The sequence below is a fragment of the Anopheles merus genome, chromosome 3R, assembly GCF_017562075.2.
Source record: "Anopheles merus strain MAF chromosome 3R, AmerM5.1, whole genome shotgun sequence".
Taxonomy (NCBI): domain Eukaryota; kingdom Metazoa; phylum Arthropoda; class Insecta; order Diptera; family Culicidae; genus Anopheles; species Anopheles merus.
The window spans coordinates 19,844,101-19,853,696 of NC_054084.1; the positions used below are offsets into that span (position 1 = coordinate 19,844,101).

General features: G+C 43.2%; 1 long non-coding RNA gene across 1 annotated transcript; it reads right to left on the reverse strand.

Moving 5' to 3' along the window:
• Positions 1-2,401: 2,401 nt before the first annotated feature.
• LOC121597087 lies at positions 2,402-6,075 on the reverse strand. Its single transcript, XR_006005379.1, has 3 exons — positions 5,189-6,075; positions 4,016-5,085; positions 2,402-2,752 (listed from the first exon to the last, which is right to left on the reverse strand). It is a non-coding gene; the product is annotated as an uncharacterized LOC121597087 (long non-coding RNA).
• Positions 6,076-9,596: the final 3,521 nt, after the last annotated feature.

The window sequence follows — 9,596 nt, forward strand, 5'->3', positions numbered from 1 at the left end:
TTAAGTTTTGGTGACTTTTTCGTAAATTTTTCACTTGTTCAAGACAGTTATGTATATCTTAAAAATTTGGCTAAAACCTAAATCCATTTTTTCACTTTTAATCACTAGAAGCTGGACTAGCTGTTGTCTTTTTTCATTCCGGAGGAACGAGCCGAAAAGGCCGCATTGCTACTAGCTGTTGTATTAAGAATTTTTAATATTTTAATTCTGGTCTTTCCCAATATCGACTACGTACAGATCATATCCTCTCGTTTTGAAGCTCTGCCTTGTCAAGTTTAAGTCAAAAGTTGCCCAATGAAACAATTAACACATAAATACTCCTTAGTAAATATAGGGTCGTTATATGGGGCTAATATACTCCTACAATCGTTGTGTAGAAATGTGCGTTGTCCATGGGTTCTAGCTAGTACGTAAATAAGAATAGTTTTCGCGTTTATCTCATACCTCGACAGCTTCGAAATATACACGCTATAGACATGTAAGCTATAAGGCAACTACAAGGGTAAGAAAAACAGTTTAATTCCCCAGTTACTGGTTAGTAAATTGGTTGCTCCGAAGAATAAAATGCGCAAGATTATCGAAACATCGTAAACCTGTAAGCCTATCCAAATTGTTTAAATATTGCATCTATAGCATCCCTTCTGTTTCCAATTCACCGTCTGTAAAGCCATCTGAAGTCTGCTTTAAACGAATTCATTTCAATGAAATGCAATGTAGTCGATGGAGATACAATGCTAAAAGCGGTATAAAATATTCACACAATCAAGCATATTAAATCAGCCCATTACGTGCGAATGCGATACACTTTATCAGTTTACCATCGAAAAATTACCTTTTACAACATTCTGCAAAATTACAGCACAATGTTGAGCCGGTTGATTCAACTGTGCTCGAAATTAATCCTCCCCCTTTAGTTCGTATCGGAGAACCGTTCCGATCGATCAAAACGCAGCGCGCGCACACACTTCCCCTGTGTGTGTGTGAGGGAGAGAGAGAGAAAAAAGGCACATGCCACAGTTCCAGCTGTGGCGCTTTCAGGTCTCCCCGCAAGAAATTAACACTTTGCATACTCTCTAATTAAACCATTGCCGAGGGCGAAAAGGCAACCTTGCAGGGCATGCCCACCAGCCAGTACGGTAGTCACATTTGATTAAAATGTTCCGCTTTTTCGAAAGCAGCAGGACGGGACTGTCAACGCGAACAGCGCTCTGCTGCGTAGCCTAATTGATGCCCTTTCGACAACAACGGTGGCCCCGGCACAGTTGTGATACGCTGTCCAAATCGATGGCTTTTGATGGTGCTTGGCACAGCGCTTGGCGCTGCTCTAATTTGATGCAGTGTGGTGCACTGATTTGTTGCGATTGGTGGGAGGGAAAGGGATAGTTGGACATAATACTCTTACCCGATATAAAGCCACAGCTGCTACCGGCGGGAGAAACGCATCCAGAAGCTCAATTCGTCAGCGATTTTTTTTGTTATTTTTGAATATTACACTTCCAGTCACTGCTCATGATTCGTTCCAACTTCAGCGGACGAAAGGGAAAGCACCCGGGGTGGATGGTAGCACCCGGTAGGTGGCACACTTTTAATTACGAATGCATTCATACAATCACTCTAATTTCGAACCGGGCTACCCCGTTGGGACCGAGCGTAGCTGGAACGCGTGTGCTTTTGGGAGCGTGAATTTGCTCCTACCCACCCACCCAGCTACTGGAACGGGAATACAATATTTGCAATCTTTCCCTTCCGGTTTGGCTGTTGACGAAAGGCAAACTCGGGCGGCAAAAAAGGCGGAAACGGGTGGCGGCTGCAGTTGATGGGAAAATAAATTATCAGATTATCAAACGGCTGGCGTGCGGATGATTGATTTCGATATCAGAAACTAAAGCAAAATACTTTGAATCGGGGAGACAGAGAAAGAGAAAGAGCACGAGAGCGAGAGGAAGACCGTGAGCCATAATTTCCATACGGTCCATGCTGGCTGGTTTGGGGCCGATACGTTGTAGCGCACTTGTAGCACAATTGATTGAATTATTTTAATTCATATCGACTGCAGAAATTGGAATCTATTGAACCTAGGGGGAGCTTGGGAGTGGGTGGGGTGTAGTTTCATGCGGCAAGAGACGAGATATTGAACACGGCCGTGTCCTACTTCGTTGCATTTTTGGTAGGGTTGGGGAGGTATTTATACGCTGTTGGTGCTGCTGCTGCTGCTGCTGCTACGTCGATGAATGGTTTTGCTACATTCGGCTATTTATTGACCCGGGACGGCAACAGCAAATGCCGTTTTGTGCTCTGTTTTGTGTAATCGCAAGTGAAGAAATGAAATCACATTTAATTATAAGTTGGTTGCACCGTATAGCAGAGCAGAGATTTTGTTTCGAATTTGCATTGAATTGTTGAAAGTATACATAATCTTTTGGATTAAAATCAAATGTAGTGGAATTACGGTGGCACGACAAGCTGCCCAAATTTGAATGCAGAAATGTGGTAAAAGCGTAATATCATCAAATCTTAACATTTTAATTTTTTAAATGCAATGTGTACTAAATGAATTATAATTTTACTTTCAAGTAGGTTTGATTGCCTAATGTAGCAGGGCAGTTTCTCTCAAACTAAGGCAGGATTCGATTCCCATCAGAATAGTAACTAGTTCATCAGATCTAGTAACTAGTAGTAACCATCAGAACGTATTAGACTTGTTTGAGTTTGAATTGCTCTCAAAGATAAGATCGTAATCATCTGCAAAGGTCTTCAGAATAATAATTTAAAAAAATATATAAGGAAAAAGAACAAGAATAACAAGAATAAGAAGCAAAAAAGAAGAAGAAGAATAAGAAGAAGAAGTAGAGGAAGTACGAGAAGAGTAAGAAGAAGATTAAGAAGAAGAAGAAAACGAAGAAGAAGTATAAAAATGGAGGAAGAAGAAGAAGAAGAAGAAGAAGAAGAAGAAGAAGAAGAAGAAGAAGAAGAAGAAGAAGAAGAAGAAGAAGAAGAAGAAGAATAACCAGAAGAAGAACCAGAATGATAAGAAGAAGAAGAAGAAGAAGAAGAAGAAGAAGAAGAAGAAGAAGAAGAAGAAGAAGAAGAAGAAGAAGAAGAAGAAGAAGAAGAAGAAAAAGAAGAAGAAAGAATTAAATAAAGACAAAACGTAAGAAAAAAAGCAAGAAAGAAAGAAAGAGAGAAAGAAAGATAGAAAGAGAGAAAGAAAGATACAAAGATAGAAAAAAGAAATAAAAGAATAATTGTGAGACAAGCTGAAATTAATATAATAAATTTAATAACAAAAAAGTAACAAGAAATGCTTAGATAATGTTAGTGTAATAATGCAAAAATGTAATAACAGTAAAACATAACATGTAATAAACATTGAAAAAATAAAAACAAAAATCATGAACCCCAAATAAATAAATGTAAAAGGGATAAGCGATCTTTTTTGTAATTCTATTTCCCATCTTGTTCGTGTTTTGCTTTTTCTACGAAATCCAATAAAATACACTAAACACACACACACGTCGCAGCTGATTGGGTAACATATCACACACCTATTAGGCGCTAAATAAATTAAATGCTAAGAAATTCCTGCACCTTTTTATTACAGTTTGTTAACAGCGCGGCGCTAGGCATGAAATATTGAGTTCATTTCACAAGAGGCTGTCGCTGCCCAAAGCTCGCCCCAAACACATCTTTAACCCCACACAAAAGTGGCTCATTGTTAACGTGCGCGTGAATACTTAACCGCACAGGGAAGTGATATTTTATAACCCTTCGCCCTCAAACCGTCCCAAACCCGAAACGCCGTGAAGCTTTCTTTAAAGCACAACGCTTCACACACACACACACACACACAGCCCCAAATAACTGCTGACATCGATTATTGTTTTCCTAACCCTTCCGCTTCATTCGTTCGATGGGCCGGGGGCAGTGTCTAGAGTTTCATTTCGCCTTCTCCGCATCATCTCCATCCCCCTCAAAAACAGCATGAATAATTTATAGTGATAATTGTAATGCTTACCTACCCGTACTCGCGTAACCTTCGTGTTCAAATAACAGCATGGACATGGTCTCGAAGCTCATAAATCCTACAGCGAGCAGGGCAGTACAGGGGGCTCCCGAGACGTGTTTGGATGTCTATCGTTCGATGCTCTGACCCGATGCTGGCCATAGTCGGGATGATGTAACAATGTATTCACAGCATCAAGCCGTCCGCTCTAGCCACAGCGCCACAGCTGTCCGTCTATGATGAGAAAGTTCATCTGGCTGATGTGTGCCCCGTAGCCAAGCTCTAGCGGCGTGGTAAAGGCAGGCCGCACGCAGTGTGGCGTATGATTTTGAAGCAATAGACGTGTGCGAGATGCAAATGTTTGGCATCTTGGCATCTTGCGTATCTTCTTTGGAGCATCAAGCGGCGCAATGGTTTCTCCCCTCCCACCGTGTGGACTGTGGATCAAGGGGCGGACCAGACTTCGGAAATGGAGTCTGATTTGGTGTGTGTTGCTGGTGGACGTAATGGAACGGTTGTTTGTCCGGATCCGGTCACACCGAGCGCGCTGAAAGAAGTTATAAAAGTATCCGAACTGAAGATGGGCCCGGTCAGTGCTGTATGATCAGTTCCGGTGGCTGGACGTTGCTGTGGAGGGTTGCTGTGGACCACCCTTGGAAAAGTTCGAACATGGAAGTAAGTACCGAGCAGTGCTCGTTGTTGGATACTGGTACTGAAGATCTTACGTAGCAACGTCCCTTCCGCTTCTGATTGAACGGTCTGTCGGCAGATCTGTTTCTTACTTTTACTCCAAAGCATAGCAATACTGGGCCTCGATGGATTACCAAAGCGTCGGTGGAAGTTTAGCCAAGAAATGCTGCTAAGTCGCTGCTGTCTACTAGCCCTGTTACTAGTGCTGCTATGCTGTCAGCTAACACCCACCGTCCAGGGAGTTCCCCGAAGACACACCGCCAAAGCTTACGATGCAGAAGAGGGATACTACGAGTCCGACGGTAGCTACGAGGAAGATGACGACGAGCAGCACTACGGAACAGGTGAGACGATCCATCACGGTGCCACCAACCCGCACGACGATAACGATTCTGTGGAAATAGAGTACGAAGAGCATGACGGACATCATCATCATCATCATCATCATCTACCGAACGGGGTCGCCGAGTCGGACGAATCCAGCGAAGAACATACCGAAGATGCTTTCAATAACGCCAACCTGCTGGCACAACTCGGCATCCAGCAGAAGCTACCGGACGGGTACGGGAAGAGCAAGAAGAAAGGCAAACACTACGGACCGCCGCCGGTTACGATAGCCGTCCCGTACCCGGTGCACATCGAGCGGAAGGTTCCGGTGTTTATCGAGAAGAAGGTTCCGGTGATCGTGGAAAAGCAGGTGGAGGTGCCCGTCGACCGACCGTACGAAGTGCCCGTCCCGGTGAAAGTGCCCGTCCACGAGAAGGAAGTGATACACGTGCCGAAACCGATCGTCTTCAATGTGGACCGACCGTATCCGGTGTTTGTGCACCGGACTGTGTTTGTGAACAAGTACCGGCCGTTCAAAGTGTTGATCAAGTCGAGAACTCGCTACTAGACGCGCGTGTGTGTGTGTGCCGGTTTAAAAGTGGCTACTGCGATGACGTTAGCCTAGAGGTTGGAGGTGAGTCTGCAAATGAAAGTTTGCTAACAGGTGGCAGTGCCAACTTGATCGAACATACAAGCAACATTGTAGCGTCCAAACCGGACGGAATGAAAGTGTCAATGAACTGTGGTGCTTGAAACAGCTTGAAAGAGTGCTTTTTCGTCTTCAAAAACACACTGCGCCTAATCCGTTCGCCAATTTTCGGGGGGAAACCCACTGCTGTGTGACTTAGGTAATGTATCCGCACCGTACATTTCGGTTTTTCCTTTCTTTCGGGGGTGGCTGAAAAGGTTGCGGCTGTGGCGGAGGAATCGAATCAACTGCACGAGTGAAACTGCTGTGGCACTGTGGCCACTTCGGTCTTCTTTGCTGCGCGTGGTGCCACCACGCACGTAACCGCACGCTCTAATGCGAACGAAACCAAAAGTAACGAGTGCCTTGTGTGACTGCCAATACGTGTGGCTGGCCCTACTGCTTTGCTGCTGCTATTATGACTGTACACGCTCGTTCGCTTCGTGTTCGGCACGGTTGACGGATCGGTTTGGTGTGCAAACCGTTGTTTGTTAGTGATTTGTTTCATTTTCTTCTGTGCGTGCGTTTGTGTGTGTGAGTGTAAAGATACGAATTTTCGGTGCTCCGCCACTCAAAACCCTGTCCCACAATAATCCATGCAAATTAATCGGCCACTTGTAAAGAATGGTGGTACTTATTAGTCAGCAGCTGATGGATTGTTGTTATCTCATCGATCGGCCTAGCATTGTCGGGGCCTCTCCAGCAGACCTTATCGTTTGATTTTTTTTAAATGTTGTTGTTGTTGTGGGTTAGACGTTGAAAACAACGGTCTGGTGTGAGTGGTTGAGGCAAACGGGCCTGATAATACGCGCGATAAAAGGTGCGATGAAATGCATGATTGATGATTGGTCGTTGAGTGTGAAAGGGTTTAATAGTATGCACATCACGTTGTGAAAAGTGTCTGTCTGATAGCTTTTAGTATTTGTTCTGAATAACGAAATAAGATTAACATAACAAATATGTTGTTAGAAAAGAATTACAATACATAATTTTAATAAATCATTACACGTGCGTTTCAAAGGAGGTACCTTAAAAGAAAGTATGGGTCAGTTATAAAAAAAATAGCTGAGTATCGAATTTACTTTAATGCACATGATACTTATAAGTAAACCGAAATTAAATGTAAACCTTCACTAAGCTTTGGTTTTGTTCTATTGTTTAAAAAAATTAACTAGGATACAGGGTTGTTTCGTAGAAATGGTTGGATTAGTCTCACGATTCTTTGAGCCCACATATTTTTGAATCATTACCACGACTTATTAGCATCGTCTCATAATTTTTCAAAATAATGATTAAAATAGTTAGGTAACGTTCAATAAATTGTGGGACGAATCCAAATTATTTTAAGAAGCGTTCACAAATCCAAAGGAGAGCGACCAATGGAAAATCCTGAAAGTGATTGGACAATATTTTGTTCAATGGAACAATGAATAAATGAGTAATATGAGAGAATTTGGCAAATAATAAGGATTTGGATATCCATCGCAGTATCGCTAGCATCGCTGTAGAGTCAATTCTTCACTCCTGTTCATATGTAGGTTTCTGTTCCTGTTCTCATTATGCACTGCATTATTGCATGAAGTCACATCTTCGAGAACTGATTGTGAATGTTAATTTCTTGCCCCATATATTTTTTTTCTTTCTTCTCATGGGTTTGTTGTGTCTTCATGATTGTGGTCCCAAGACCCTGCTTATTCCCAACTTTATTCTTATTGTTCGGATCACTGGTTCCTCAATATGGCATTAAATTTATTTCAAGATAGCGTTGAATAACATTTGGAGTGAAATTTTTGTTCAGAAATTAAAAGTAAATAAGAAAAAAAAACATAAATTTGAAAGCTATCAAAAACCACCAAACTAAACGTCGTACTGCATATCACTTTTAAGTGAATGTATAGCGAATAAGTGTTAATTTGTGTCATTACATTCATAACACTAAATTTGAAACGATGTATGATACATAACAACACGTTACGAACCGATGCACGTGTTATAATTACCGTAGTAAATATCACGTAAAAATATCTAGCGTAAGTCCAAATAACTCTAATGATTCTATTGGACAACTATATTTAATTGTTTTATTTAAACAGGTTTTGCAGAGTTGTGTATATATTAATAAAAATCATGCTAAAATAATAAAAACCCTTTTGATTCAAATTTGCACATAGCACATATTTCAAGCTTCCCTAGCAAATTCATGTAATATGAATTTCTTATCGATTTTTGGAAAAAGTTATTTAGTTTCACTAAACTCAAACAATTTGCATTATTATGAATAAGTTATTTTCATATCGATCTTTTTTTTTTTAAAGCTTCACTCTATCGCAACTCTATCGCCAAGTTCGATACCGAATTTACCAACTTGTCCAACCTCATTGCATGTTCAATTCTATCGCACGGTTGTTACTCACAAAAGCCATTAAAAGAACAAGGCTAATTCTCTTCCCCCCTCCCCTCTCCCTCCATTCCTTTTGCGACACTAAATCCAAATAAATTGAGTACATTCACCCCCACACACACACACACTGGTTCCCTAGTACGCCTAGATACCGAGAAGTTGTGGTTCATATTTCTTCTTCCGGTGCAGCCTGCAGCCCGGTCAAACTCCCCCCATTGTTCCACTTTGTTGAGTCCTTGTTGTGCGGTCAGTGCTGGCAGAGAATCAGAATCTTTTCCACTGTCTGTGTCGGTTCAATGTTCACCCCCACCCCCAACAAGTACATCGTTCACACAATGGACACAATTCTGCCGATGGCCTGTCTAAACTGTTATGATTTGCAGCAGAAGTAGCAAAACCGCCCCCCTTTACACGTGCAGCACCACTCACGCAGCACTCTACACGAGTTTTTGTTTCGCTGCACTCGCTGGAAAAGTGCATCCACAGTGGTCCTTCATCCCACGTGCGGCGAGTAGAAAGGGCAGATAGGACACTTACATCAGCGGGGCAGTGACCGTCAAAGGCGGGGAACCCGTAACGAACATGCAATTTCAAGATGAATCCATAAAGAGGTAGGGAAAGAGCAAGAGAGAAAGAGAGAGAGAGAGAGAGAGAGAGAGAGAGAGAGAGAGAGAACATGAGGGTAAAAGAACAACTGGACGATACTAGCCGAGACTAGCAGCACAAACGATAGTGATACCCGGCGGGCATCAGACGCTCAAGTGGGAGTGGAAGTGGGCATGAATAGAGTGGATGACACAGAAACAAAACTCGGAAAGAAAGAAAGCAAGCCACAAAAAGAGAGCAGCAACAGCAACAACACACGGAAAAAATGCATATCGCAGAACCACTCAACCACCCCGCTCAGCCCGGTCGGAACACACAAATCTCGTAACCGTTTGTTGACGATATTATCGCTTAGCGAGGGCAAACCCAAATGGTCGGAGATGTCGGACATATCGGGGATCGTTTTATGGGTCCTCGCCGTGGATCGAAACGATGGCTTCCTCGTTACGTCCGACCGATGGAAAGTGGATGCTCAATCCTGTCCACCCAGCCCGGTGCACCTCGTCGTCATCGTCCTGCCTCCCGCACGAGGGCAATGCTGTAATGGACCAGCGTTTGAGCGTTCGTTTCGCAACGGTGTTCCACCCCATGCATCCATCGTTTCGTTCTCAAACTCCCTGCGGAAGGATCATGCAATCTACACATGGTATCTATAAACATGAAACTATGATGAGTTTATGATTCGCCCCGGGGTTTTGGCTGGCAGAACGGTGTCCACGAGCGGCGTACGTCGTGAAGCGTTACAAAGAATTGCTGTCGTTTGCAGGGTGACGAGGCCGGATGCTGCGGAGCCCGGGATGCTGCTTGCGATGGTTGGACGACTGGAACGGGATGGCCCGGTAGCAGTGTCACAGCACAGCAAGCTGCAAAACGGGAAAAGC